Source organism: Macrosteles quadrilineatus, unplaced genomic scaffold (genome assembly GCF_028750875.1).
Source record: "Macrosteles quadrilineatus isolate MER2022 unplaced genomic scaffold, UCM_ALF_1.0 Scaffold_7__1_contigs__length_78375512, whole genome shotgun sequence".
Taxonomy (NCBI): Eukaryota; Metazoa; Arthropoda; class Insecta; order Hemiptera; family Cicadellidae; genus Macrosteles; species Macrosteles quadrilineatus.
The window spans coordinates 18,832,558-18,847,161 of NW_026542600.1; the positions used below are offsets into that span (position 1 = coordinate 18,832,558).

General features: G+C 32.2%; 1 protein-coding gene across 1 annotated transcript in view; it reads right to left on the bottom strand.

Moving 5' to 3' along the window:
* LOC128998850 (putative transcriptional regulator cudA) overlaps positions 1-14,604 on the bottom strand; it is a gene marked incomplete at its 3' end in the record, with an annotated part of 99,951 nt that overhangs the window by 30,850 nt on the left and 54,497 nt on the right. The window lies entirely within an intron of this gene.

Here is a 14,604-nt window from a genome sequence, read left to right on the forward strand (position 1 = left end):
TTTATATCTACACAAGATATAAGTGTAGATATAAAGTCAATGATACTGCCCACCTTTTAATTTAATTTATCTCTGTGTTAATGCATGGTCATTTTGTAGCCGTACAAAATGTCGGTAGTTTGATGAAAAATAAATAAGAATAACCAATATATTATAAACAATTTAGCGCAATTTTTGACACTATTACCTCATAGTAACAGAATACAAAATCAATAAATGTTTCTAAAAGTAATGTTTTGGCTCTTAAGACTTAAAAGTGACTTGAATAACAAAAGAGCAGTCTCGACAACTATAGTTGATCATACAGTATTGGTCTATGTTTGAGTATTCATAGACTGCTATTATTTAATCGTTCACCGTAACTTTTAAGACAGCCAATTCTTTGTAAATGATTAATAACAAAAATCCTAATTTTATGACAACCTATTATTAAACATTTTTTACTCTATTAATAATATAAACTGCAATACAAGAATATTTGATATTGCCTTCAATATTGGAAATTCGGTAAATTCATAAAATTACAAATATAACAACAAAAGCAACGATATAATGGCCATGGCATTTCATTATTGAAGCTAAATGTGTAACAAAGGTGCAGTTTATTTAGTGCAAGGTACAATATACCAGTCCAGTAATTTTCTGATGTTGCAGCACAAAATAGATGTGCAACGGTGTATAAATATCGTCATAATGTTTATAAACGAAAATGTAATGAAATTTTCAACCGGTTCATTATTAAATTCCGCGAAATGTTTTCCGCCCTTACGCTTTGTAGTTTATAACATTTTCATATTCAATTTCAATTTTGTTTGTGATAAATAGACCAAAGCATATTGTAGGATAATAAAGGCTTCTATTATAATATTATCCATACAGGGTGTCCCATAAGTAAGTAGAATATGAATTCAGGAATAGATTTATTGGGTCTGGGTCAAATAAAATGAACTTTTCCAAAAATGCCTCGTAAGCAAGATATTTGCCATTTTGTTTCTTTGTTTCAAATCTATTAAAAAAAACTATAAGAGATATCTTTATGAAACTTGGTATAAACTTTTATTAAATCATAATGCATTTGCGAAAAAATAATAACTACAAAATATTTTTCAGTTTAAGAGTGACGGTCATTTATAATTTTATAACTTAAATTACTAAAAACGGTTAATTTTACGAACGAGCTTAGAACACTTTTATTCAGCATTTAATGTTTCCTATCAAACGACATCAAGTTAAAAAGGTCGAATCAGAAATAGTTGAGAAATCACATTTTTTGGGGCAAAATGAAGAAAACTCTGACCGCAATGTTTTTTGCCTTGCCTGTACAACTAAAAATTGTTGTTCTTTGATCTTTTTGAACTTGGTGATTTACATAACTTTTTAACTTATATATATATATATATATAGCTTTGTTAAATTACTACAGTAGGGCTTATTTAGATTATTCGAATTTATTGAATTTTCTTCCCAATGTGAAGTGCGGTTTTCAACATTTAACCTTATTGTTTAAATAAGGTGTATGAAAACCAGTTGGTAACAAAACATTACCTTATGTTGGGAAATGTTTCCTTCATATATCCGAAATGTTAATTGTTGAAGATAGATGGTATATCCAATATAAAACAATACTGGATAGTTGACTTATTTACTTCACTTTACCATTAGTATAATGTGTTCGTAGACTAAAGTTTTGCAATACAGGATTAATGGATCTAGCTAGAAGGATTGAGCTTGAAACATAACATTAAATTAAGATAACATTTTGGTATTGTTGTATTTTAGTTTCTAGCTTTTTTATTGTTGGTAGTTCTTGTATCTATTAGTTGTGGTTTAAGGTAGGTGTTCTCTCTTTCCTGAAAACATTGTTATAATGTTGATGTTGATCCCAAAAAGAACTAATAATAGAAAAACGTCTGTTTTCCCAGCAGTGATTCATTTTTAGCACAATTTCTTTAATACTTTAATACTTTTAATACTTTCTTATTAAATGGCGACCGTACAAAGTAGGTATTTTAAGCCAAGTATGAGTGGAGATGAGTGTACTATGAGTGGCATTCTTAGAACATTGAACAATCCAGAGTTTGTATTTTTTTAGTTCCTATAGAATCAATATAAATGAACACAGGATGATTGTAAAATATAGCACATTAAATAAACATGCGATGTATAAATGTGGATATCCCAGGTGATAAGCTGTTAGGTATATGACAGCGGCAAACTAACAAACTGTGGGAAGTTCGTTATCTAAATACTCTCACTGAAGAAACTTTGACGAGAATTTAATCAACGCTGTTTGGTTGAATAAAACTAGATTTTATATAATCTCAGCTTAAATTAAGTTTACAGTGTTTTCTATTGAACCGCACTCTGCAATGTAAAACCTCACTAATATTTTGCAAGTTACATATAGTTTTAATTGATTCATAATTTAGCTGCTTCCAAAGCTGATTCTGAAAATGATAATATGGATTACCAACCTCTGTGTTTCCATAGTAAAAATTCAGTTATGAATGTTTAAGCTTTTTTCATCAAAAATACATTCAGAAAGTATTTTTTCACTAAAATATAGGTTATTTTGTCGTTTTTTAAGTAAACTTAAATAGCTCTCACGCATAATCAAACAATGAAACATTTAAGGTGTACAGTAATGTCCACTAATCGTTAGGTAAACATTTAAAATACACTTTAAGTTTTTTCATTGAAACAGACGCATGCTAATCTCCCCTACCTACTACAAGGTGAATACGTATTTCCGATGTGTATTTAAATTACGCACGTTAGTCTTTTTTAAATAAATTATTAACTTGTAAAATACATTTTAACATTCTAAATATTTTCCTCAAGATTCCGATGACACTGATCACATGTTCCACAGGGATTGAGTGTGTGAGTGTGTGTTACTGGTTGTGTTTACAAAGGTAACACTCTGAGCCAATAGAAGTGATGCTTTACACAGTGAAGGATTTCAACAGTTTAACCATCTTTGTATGGCCTTTGATTTTGATTCAATTATATATAAAACTTATAATGAAGCTTACTATTTATTCGTAAATTATTTATATTTGAATTGACTATATTATCCCAGCTAAGGTGCTTTTAGGATTAAAAATAAGTGGATCAACAATCCGCTTATGGTTTTTACAACCAATCGAACCCAAAACAGTTGAATTACCAAAACAGGAGTTTTACTCAATTAGATTAAGTCCATGGCTCATTTTCAACAGTGCAGACACATACACATAGTTTAATGTCGGAAAATATATAAATAGTCAAATGATTTCTTTAATTGGACCTCATGATGACTCCAGAAACTACAATAATTGTCTTGTGAATATTATAAATCTGAATCAAGAGGTTTAATAAACTTTTATTTTTCAGTGAGTGATTTATGTTTCGTCACATTTTTATTCACATAAAATCGCATCGTTCTAATTTCAATAACAAAGGCAATACAAATGTAATAGGGAATAAACAATATATTACGTTAGTATTATAATTTGTTTAGTTAAATACGATTTTTATACTTTTCTTAGTTTAAAGGAAATTTACTTTTTATTGAAATAAAGTTACAACCTACATCATATTTTAATTTATTTTTATTTTTAAATGCCAATAATCTAGCTAAAACCTTTTTTTTTTTGAGCCCAACCCATTATTTACTTTTTGCATTTCGTTCAAAGTGTAAAAGTGCGCATTATAACAAAAAGTACAATATCGTGGAAAAATAGTGAAATATACTACGGCTAAGGTTAAAATAAATATTGCCCATCAGCCCTGAGTAATATAACATTAATTGTTAATAAGTCAAAATATTTTGAAAAGCCAGAGAAAGCCCTAGCGACGTCTAGACCAGTACCACCCCCCTCCACCCCAGACCACCTAGCTGCAACTTAACCCTACTGACGTAATCACCATCCCTTGAGGAGAATACGTTAAAACCACATGAAATAAGCCGGATTGCTATAAACGTCAACGGATAAATAATTCCAAAACCGATGTATAAATCAGTCTCAGTAGGGAAATGGACAGCGTGTCTTCAAAGGTTTTCACATTCCCTTGCGCAGTAAACAGTTTTTGAAAGCGAGCAGACGTTTCCCGGGAAAATATGATCCTGAAATCACTAACCCTTAGAGGTAGGTGGACTTTGGACTGTAAACTCAGTTGATCTATCAGCTAACTCAGTTATTTAAACCTGACGACGTTTTCAATGCTTTCAAATATATCAATTGATGTACATTTGTAATTTTAACATCGTGGGGTTAAGATCCAATTGTCGAGCTTTAGTAAAAAATCCTGACCAAGAGAAATACACACTTCACTCATGTATTGGCACTCAAAACAACTATGCTGTCGAGCGTAACATTATTGCTAAAAGCAATATCCCTAGTTATCCCTCAAGAGACCACATAATGCCAGTCTGTAATAAACGTCGACGGATAAATCATCCAGAATCTTCTGTATACATCAGCCTCAGTGAGTACATGGAAAGGATATACTTGAAGATTGATATTATCCCTTGTGTATCAGTAAACGAAGAATTTGTTTAATGAACATTGACCGGACCCCAGGCAACTTAGTAATTTGACCAATGAGGGATTAATCAGAGCCGAGTGTACCTCAGTAGAACTGCCGTGCAATAAAAAGTCGGCAGCCATGCATCTAAAACCCATTTAGAAGAACTTTATACGATAGATAGAGGCAATGATATTCGGCTAGATGTCAGTCAGCCAAAGAGGTGTTTCTATGTTCTATGTTACGGTATAACCTTCTACGTTCGATGAGATACATACCGAGTATCGGTGGGTCACAAGAGCTTCAATTTTGACATAATTAAACCACCCTCCAACCCCATACGACATAACGAGGTAACAAGGTAAGGAGGTGATGAGGTTACAAAGAACCGAGGTAACGGGATGTCATTATAACGAGGTGACATGATAAGAAGGTAATATATTAAGGCGAAATTACATCGAGTCAATGAGGTGACTTGATAACGAGGTAATATGGCGAAACTATAATAAGGTAATGAGGCATCAAGGTGACGAGGTTACAAAGTAACAAGGTAACAGGATCTCATAATAACGAGGTGACATGATAACGAGGTAATGAGACAATAAAGCAACGAGGTGACGAGGTGAGAAGGTAACGAGGTGAGAAGGTAATGAGGTGAGAAGGTAACGAGGTGAGAAGGCAATGAGGTGAGAAGGTAACTAGTTGAGAAGGTAACGAGGTGAGAAGGTAACTAGTTGAGAAGGTAACGAGGTGAGAAGGTAACGAGGTGACAAGGTAACGAGGTGAGTTGGTAACTATGTGAGATGGTAACTAGGTGAGATGGTAAATAGGTGAGAAGGTAACTAGGTGAGAAGGTAACTAGGTGAAAAGGTGATGAGGTGAAAAGGTAACTAGGTGAGATGGTAACGAGGTGAGATGGTAACGAGGTGAGATGGTAACTAGGTGAAGATGGTAACTAGGTGAGAAGGTAACTAGGTGAAAAGGTAATGAGGTGAAAAGGTAACTAGGTGAGATGGTAACGAAGTGAGATGGTAACGAGGTGAGATGGTAACTAGGTGAGAAGGTAACGAGGTGAGAAGGTGACAAAGTAATGAGGTAACGAGGGGATAAGGTAACGAGGTAGCGTGGTGGTAAGGTAATGAGGTGACAAGATTACGAATTGAGAAGCTAAAAAGGTAACGATCTAACTAGATAACTAGTTAACAATTGTACCTAGCTTACAACAACATGGAAGAAAAAGCTAACGTTACCTGAAACATGTAATCAGCTGACTAGTTATTTAAATCGATTTTTTAAATAATGGGATAGTTTTAATTTATTCATAAAACTTTCATAGTTATGCTTTTGAAACAAAACCATTGCCGCAATACCACAAGTAGATTTCCAAACGATAGTTCTGAATAGTCAAGATTCCTTGGTCGGTCCCATCCCCTTTGTGCTTTACCTCCAATATCCTTTCTACCCTCTATTATAACCGTCTTCTCAGTTAACCTTAATGATTATTGATTACCATCCCGCTACGTCCGCAAAGTGCCATTATCGCTCACAGTGGATTTTCTTATAGTTTATTTCCTTATAAGTAATAGTGTTTACACCTATGACCTTAGGGATAGCAAAATATTGCTTTTACATAAATGTAAATATTTAATAATATTTCGCAAGCTTATATCTACACCATCGCCAAGTATCTTCAAACAATCTTAGAAATATTCTAAAATTTGCATCCCAAAAATAAAATTACAAGTAATAGCTTTACCTACCCACTTAAATCAAGTTTCTTTATTGCGTCTATGTTTACCTACTATCCACAAGTGCGTTGACAGTTATAAATCTTTGGATGGTCTAATTTGATTGGTAGTGAAACATCGTTTAATAAGATTACTCCCATTATTACCGGATATAAATATTTTGACGAATGGAAATTTATAACATAATTATAAATATGTTTAATTATTTTGGTTTAACCTTGACAATATATTTTCTGGGTTTTTATCTAAATAATTAAATAAAAAAATAAATTGTAATATTTTATTAATTAATTAATGTAAAAATGTATCGTTAAATATATTTGTTTTCCGTATAATCAAGATGGGAACATTTTTTCCGTGGCGGTTTATTGAATAAAATACATTTTTTATCGGATTTTTACTTCTTTATCAATTTATAAGAGTACAATCACAATTTTACCAATGTAGGCTTTTAAGTTTTTGTGTCCTCGTAATGGCAACCCTAAGTATTGAGCCTCTGCTATTTTTTTATGATTTTTATTGTGACTAAGTGTACATTTTTAAGTGCAGGCCTACATTTTCTTTTATTATGCATCTGTTAAAATACACACTGAACACACCAAACGAAAATTCACGCACTGTGGATATTTTCTCCTTATATAAGTGTGCACGATCCCAAAATATTAAATGGGTCTTACTGTAGCATTATTTACCATCCTGGTTTTCATATTTGTGTTTACATTAATAATACTACCATGAATAGAAAACATACTCTAAATATTATTATACCTTTACTAATACATATTTCGGCACGAAGACAAAAAAATGTCATACTATTATATAGGATAGGCCTAGTTTTTGTAGCAAAATACTTAACAGTAAATCTAGAGTTATGTTAAGGTCCCTTAACAATGTATTTTTACCTTGTATTAATAGATGTATAGTAAGTAAAACTGTTACTTTAATAACATAAATACCATTCCAACAAACAAATTATTGATTTTCAGAATCGATACGATATTAAGATTATTCACTAAAGACAAACATTAGGTTATAACTTTTCGAATGGCGTAGACAATAATTTACCTTGAGCTTATTTCATTGTTAAGGTTTCGCCTGGGGGTCACATTCCTCATTTTATTGTCTAAGTTTTTGACAGCCGATCAATCGAGGTTTGAGGTACGCTGCAGCTAAAGCTAGGTCAAGTTATGACATTGGAACTTCGATAGCAAAGGTAATCAACTTGACTATGGAAAAAGTATTTTGTAAACATTTTATATTGTAAATTCTTCACAAAAAACTGAATGTGTAGCTAAAACGTTAAATTAAATAGTTTAAAGGCTTAAATCAATGTGTTATTTCTCATTATTAAAGAGTTTAAGAGTTTAAAGTGGTGTGGTTCACAATCCTCTTAATAGATTAATACTTCATTTCTTTTATCAAAGCAAAATGATAGCTTTGCTACTTTGAAAACGCAGAACTGATTTGTGGGAATAACCTACGTAAAGGATTTGGATTGCTTGGATACACAGTAGTTATTAAAGTTGTATATTTTAATACAACTATTACTTAACCTATAGGCATGCAATAGCATATATTTCTTTGTTTACAAGATTATTTCCGACGTTTTCTTACAAAGATTGGTGAAGTTAAATTTTTACCACGTTTCGGGGTATAGAAACTGCACTCGTCTTCAGGGGAAAGAATTTAGAACAGGCAAGATCAATAGTCAAAAACCTTAATCTCTTCATTATAGCTTGAGTTTCCGTACTTTTGGATGTGTTCGGGTGTTAAGTGGACAGTGTTGATGGTTCTTATTTTGGTTATACATATATATTTCTCATTTGAGTTCTCTAAAGATTTGTCCAGTTATTGTATTTCCTGGCTTGCATACAAATCTTGTCGTGTATACGTTCCCTTCATGTCTGCCTACAAAACAGATTTCAGATCCTGAAACGGCTTACAACTTGTGTTACACGTATTGTAGGCCATTTTTGCAATGTCCATTCAACGACAAAAACGTACATTCAACAAACTTGGAGAAAGTGCATGTATTCATGAAATATAAATAACATTTAACTGCAAAGGAATTTGCTTATTTTGAAAGGGCCGGTAAATACAGCTCTACAAGTACGATAACATATGAACATTTGTTTTAGAATTTGAAATAACTATTTTGCAAAACACAAAGAGATTAAAATTTTTGCCTGAGGCAAACTTAGCATCAGACTACGATTACTTTTAGTTTTGTCTCCGACAAGAATATTGATTACTTTCAATCTGTTCTAGAATATTAATCTCAATGAATAAATGAATATAAATAAGTGATTGAATATTCAATTTTATGATTGTGTTATTTACTCGTAAATTATCAATAACTCCTGTTTAAAGTGCCAAAGTTTTGTCACAATAACTTTATAGAAACATAATCATACTTAAAAACATATTTAAAAAGAAAAGTTATCATGGTTTCTCTATTGATTACCAAATAGTCTAAATTTTGAACGTAATTGGGTCCCAAATTTTTATTGAATTATATAAATTTCTAAAAAAAGTTCACAATTATTGATCAAACTCTTACATTTTTACGAAGGATTATGCAAACTCATCAGTATCAACCACATCTCTTCACACAAACGATTCAATTTAAAAACTAATCAGTCGCTGCAAATTGATAATTTGCAATTGTAAATCAACCCTTATTTTTGTGATAACAGTGTTGATAGTTAAATCTCTTCAGTGGTTAAGTAACATGACGAATGACGGACACAATATGAAAGTGAACTTTTATATATATATTTTCGCCACACTACACAGTAAGTAGCTTCTTTCTGTGGTCTTTTTTAGACTAGAAAGTCTTTGTTTTCAGAAAGATACCGGTAAAATCTGCTGGAGTACGGTAAATGGTCAGTTTTGCGATAGGCGACAACAATAATTAAAAAAGCTGTTTCAAACCTACCTCCCCCGTCTCAGCACGTATAGATTGTTCTGTGTTCACAGCTGGTATAGAATCGTCCTCCGCAATATGCAAATAATGCGATAGTGTAAATCACTCCGATTGACGAGCGCCATCGTGTAGTGTATGTTGTTATGATATTCTACTAACTAACCTATAGAAGATGCATTCCAATAGAAAATATTGTGAAATTCCACACGAAATAATAGTTAATTATAAATAAATTAGCTCAAATATGCTGCTGCATAGATATTCAACCGATATTAGTTAGGTATTCTATACATTTATACAAGTGGCAAAATTATAGGAATATTTGTATAGTTATATTAGTCTACATGTCTGATTTAACAAACATAGGATTAACCCATTTTAGCCCTATAAAACTACCTTTAAAACACCGTTTCTCGTGGTCCAAACGTGCTCGTTCCTGAACTCGTTTGAATATAGGTATGTTTACAGGTTAGTACAAAATTGCATGACAATCGGTTGGTTTTCTCGACTTATTGTGCTGACGGACATATACAGGGTGGCTGAAAAGTAACTTTCACCTCCACTTAACTTTTCAACCATTTGAGATATTTGAAATCGGTTTGCGGCAACCTTCTTACATATGAGGGGCTACAATAATTATGGTCAATTTTGAAAATTTTGCCCTTGGGGATAGCGGGGGTAGGGGGTAGCTCAAAATTTTCAAATGACAAGTATAGTCGAGTTTGGTATCATTTTACAGGTCTTGACGAAACATGAACATTGACATAAAGAAAGAATCGGCTCACTAATAACAAAATGGCACCCTAAAACGTTTCAAATCCAAATAACCATGAGGGTGGCAAAAAATTAACTTGCGCCCTCTTTAACTTTTTAACTATTTGAGATATTTGAAATCGGTTTCTTTCCAACAAACTGAATGTGTAGCTAAAACGTTAAATTAAATAGTTTAAAGGCTTCAATCAATGTGTTGTTTGTCAATTGTTGCTCACTATTTAAGAATTTAAAGTGGTGTGGTTCACAATTCTCTAGGTTAATACTTCATCTCTTTTATTAAAGCAAAATGACAGATTTGCTACTGTGACCACGCAGAACTGTTTTGTGGGAATAACTTAAGTAAAGGATTCCGATTGCTTGGATACACAGTAATTATTAAAGTTGTATATTTTAATACAACTATTACTTAACCTATAAGCATGCAATAGCATATATTTGTTTGTTTACAAGATTATTTCCGACGTTTTCTAAAAGATTGGTGAAGTTAATTTTTTACTCCACTCGTCTTCAGGAAAATGAATTTGAAACAGATAAGATGAATAGAGAAACACATTAATCTCTTCATTATAGCTTGAGTGTCCGTACTTTTGGATGTGTTCAGGTGTTAAGTGGACAGTGTTGATGGTTCTTATTTTGGTTATATATATATATTTCTCATTTGAGTTCTCTAAAGATTTGTTCAGTTATTGTATTTCCTGGCTTGCATATACAAATCTTGTCATATTGTATACGTCCCTTCATGCGTGACAACAAAACAGATTTCAGATCCTGAAACGGCTCACAGCTTGTGTTACACGTATTGTAGGCCATTTTCGCAAAAACGTACACTCAACAAACTTGGAGAAAGTGCATATATTTATGATATATGTAAAAAATTTAACTGCAAAGGAATTTGCTTATTTTGAAAGGGCCGGTAAATACAGCTCTACAAGTACGATAACATATGAACATATGTTTTAGAATTTGAAATAATTATTTTGCAAAACACAAAGAGATTACATTTTTGCCTGTGGCAAACTTAGTCAGACTACGATTACTTTTAGTTTTGTCTCCGACAAGAATATTGATTACTTTCAATCTGTTCTAGAATATTAATCTCAATGAATAAATGAATATAAATAAGTGATTGAATATTCAATTTTATGATTGTGTTATTTACTCGTGAATTATCAATAACTCCTTTTTAAAGTGCCAAAGTTTTCTCACAATAACTTTATAGAAACATAATCATACTTAAAATAATATTTAAAAAGAAAAGTTAGTAAGGTTTCACTATTAGTTACCAAATAGACTAAATTTTGAACGTAATTTGGTCCCTAATTTTTATTGAATTATATAAATTTCAAAAAAAGTTCACAATTATTGATCAAATGCTTACATTTTTACGAAGGATTATGCAAACTCATCAGTATCAACCACATCTCTACACACAAACGATTCAATTTAAAAACTAATCAGTCGCTGCAAATTGATAATTTGCAATTGTAAATCAACCCTTATTTTTGTGATAACAGTGTTGATAGTTAAATCTCTTCAGTGGTCAGTGGAACATGACGAATGACGAACACGATATGAAAGTGATCTTATATATTTCTTTTCGCCTCACTACAAAGTAAGTAGCTTCTTTCTGTACTCTTTTTTAGACTAAAAAGTCGTTGTTTACAGAAAGATACCGGTAAAATCTGCTGGAGTGCGGTAAATGTTAACTTTTGCAAAAAGCGACAACAATAATATAAAATGCTGTTTAAAAAACCTACCTCTCCCTCCTCAGCACGTATAGATTGTTCTGTGTTCACAGGTATAGAATCGTCCTCCGCAATATGCAAATAATGCGATAGTGTAAATCACTCCGATTGACGAGCGCCATCGTGTAGTGTATGTTGTTATGATATTCTACTAACTAACCTATAGAAGATGCATTCCAATAGAAAATATTGTGAAATTCCACACAAAACAATAGTTAATTATAAATAAATTAGCTCAAATATGCTGCTGTATAGATATTCAACCGGTATTAGTTAGGTATTCTATACATTTATACAAGTGGCAAAATTATAGGAATATTTGTAGAGTTATGTTAGTCTACATTTCTAATTTAACAAAAATATGATTAACCCGTTTTAGCCCCATAAAACTACCTTAAAACACCGTTTCTTGTGGTCCAAACATGCTCGTTCCTGAACTAGTTTGAATAAAGTTATCTTTACAGGTTAGTACAAATTGCACGACAATTGGTTGGGTTTTCTTAGATAATATATGTATTTGAACAGATGGTGCTTTTGGCCTTTGGTGTCATCAAAACGAACAAGTAAATCCATCCGGGGCCTAGGTCTTACCACGAGATCTACGATACTATCTAATTTCCTATCTGTGAAATTCGTTAATATAAAAAGCAGGATGGTATTGAAAATAGGATACATCCGACCTGAATTGAATTGAATTGAAAATAAGTTTATTCATCAATCATACAAGTATGTAAATTGAATGGTGTCAAAATTCTTAAACTACATTTAAAAACTTACAACATAATATCAGCTGTACAGTTCATCAAAATTATACAGAACCTTTTGTGTTAAGTATATTTTAAGCTGGGTTTTAAATTTTTTACAATCATCAATTCTCCTCAACCACTCTGGAAGCCCCTCCAAAAATTTTCTTCCGGCGTATGACGGTTTATTGTTGTAAAATTCCAATATATGGACACCAACAGAATATTTTTGATCTAATAGGGTACAAGCAACAAAAAAATAAAAAAAAATATTCTTAAAATGTTTTATTATTTTTTACCTATTTTTAGTGGCAACGTTAAAAGAAAATTACATAATTAATTTTTAATGCCTCTTGACACAATAAGTGCAAAGTTTGGTTTCCCTAGCTTGAATAATTCTTGAAATATAAATTGTTTTGTAAAAAAATACAAAATGGTGGATAGTGGCTAAACGTATTTTTTGTGCCTATGATTATTTGAACAAATAGTTTAGAATGATTGGTACTATTAGCCCCTGAAGTTTGTGACACCCCTTTATGAACACCTTGTATATTTATACAATTTTGTCTTCCCTTTTTGATTCCAGCATCCCAAATACTACTGGGCTACTGGAAAGTATTTGATGTTGAATTGACAAAACAAGATTTTACAAACGATATATTTCGGTATTCCATTTGTCATATTGACAAATGATATGCCGAATTCCCTTACCAAAGGGATTGTAGAATGAGATGAACAATCTGGTTCAAGTTTTTGCTATAAGCAGCTATATGCATAAAGTGCAGAATCTATATTTGCCGGATTAAAATTTGTTGTTTAATAGTTTATACAAAAAAGAAAGTCTCTTTGCACTCAATTTGGTGAACAGAATAGCGATTTAAGAATGAAAAATTATTTTACAGTTGGCTTTGTTAAACTAAAATATGACCCTAAATACTCGTCAAACAGCGCCAACAAAGTGGATACACTATTGGTTCCAACAAGCTCTAGTTGTAAGTATTTTCATTTACTAGAGTATTTTAGGTTTGCAATTTAAAACGTATACTGCTTTATACTTTCAACCTACGTTAATCAATTTGGTTTGAAGTGACTGGAGCTTGATGGTTTTTACTTTTTATGAAACAAAACTAGGGAGACCAGGGAAACTAGGGGGACGTGAGTGCGTTTGCTGGCCTAGTGGTTAGCATCTCGGACTTCGATATGGGAGAGATGGGTGTAATTCCCGGCACATCCTCACTTAAATATGGGTTTGGACCGCTTTGCCTAATAGTATATTTCATACCTAGGGCCGAAAACGAGGTTTTGCCGGCTCGAGATAGTTTTTAAGTTCAAGACGAAGTCGAGAACTTAAATCGATCGAGAGCTGCAAAACCATTTTCGATCCGTGGTACGAACACTATTTTTCATCACACTACTACTATTCACAATAATAATAATGAAAACTGATAGTCAACTTTAAGGATATGTGAAGAAGTAATTTCAGGAATCAGCAAAAATAATAATAATAAATAATCGTGGGTGCAGGAAATGCATATTCAGTATACATGGCGCTTATTGATTATTGCCCTGCTAGCAAAACACCTCAGCACCCGACTTGGCAATAAGTAATAGCCGTAACTCATGTATTGAATAGTCGATGTTTAGTTTTCCCTCCCTTTGGAGAGGTTAGGAAAGCTAATATACATAAGGATTGGTACTCGCTAAACTTATATAACAACCCTCAGTGTCCACTAAAAAATTACACGCAAAAGACTTTTTGAGTGCTTTAAAGAGTGTTTAATTTGTATGCAAGTAACTTACTTTTTCTTATTAAAGGTCTTGGAAAATTAGGAGTGGCCTTCTCTATATTAGCTAAAATCACAGTTATTCGAATATTTGAAATCAACTTGCAATGCTGATTTGATTATAAAATACCCGCACCGCAGCAAACCTGCAGACTAAGCGAATTTAAAGCTGTATGATGGAAGTTTAACTACAATATTTCCATAAACAAGTCATATTTATCCCCATTCAATAACCATTAGATTTAACGTGTACTTAGGCTTGCTGCTACAGGGAAGGTAAAAAATGTTTTTTACTGAATATTAACAGTAAAGCAGAGTTTGGGTAAATTTGCCAAATTCGATCCAAACATATCCAAAAACATGCAAACTACAACA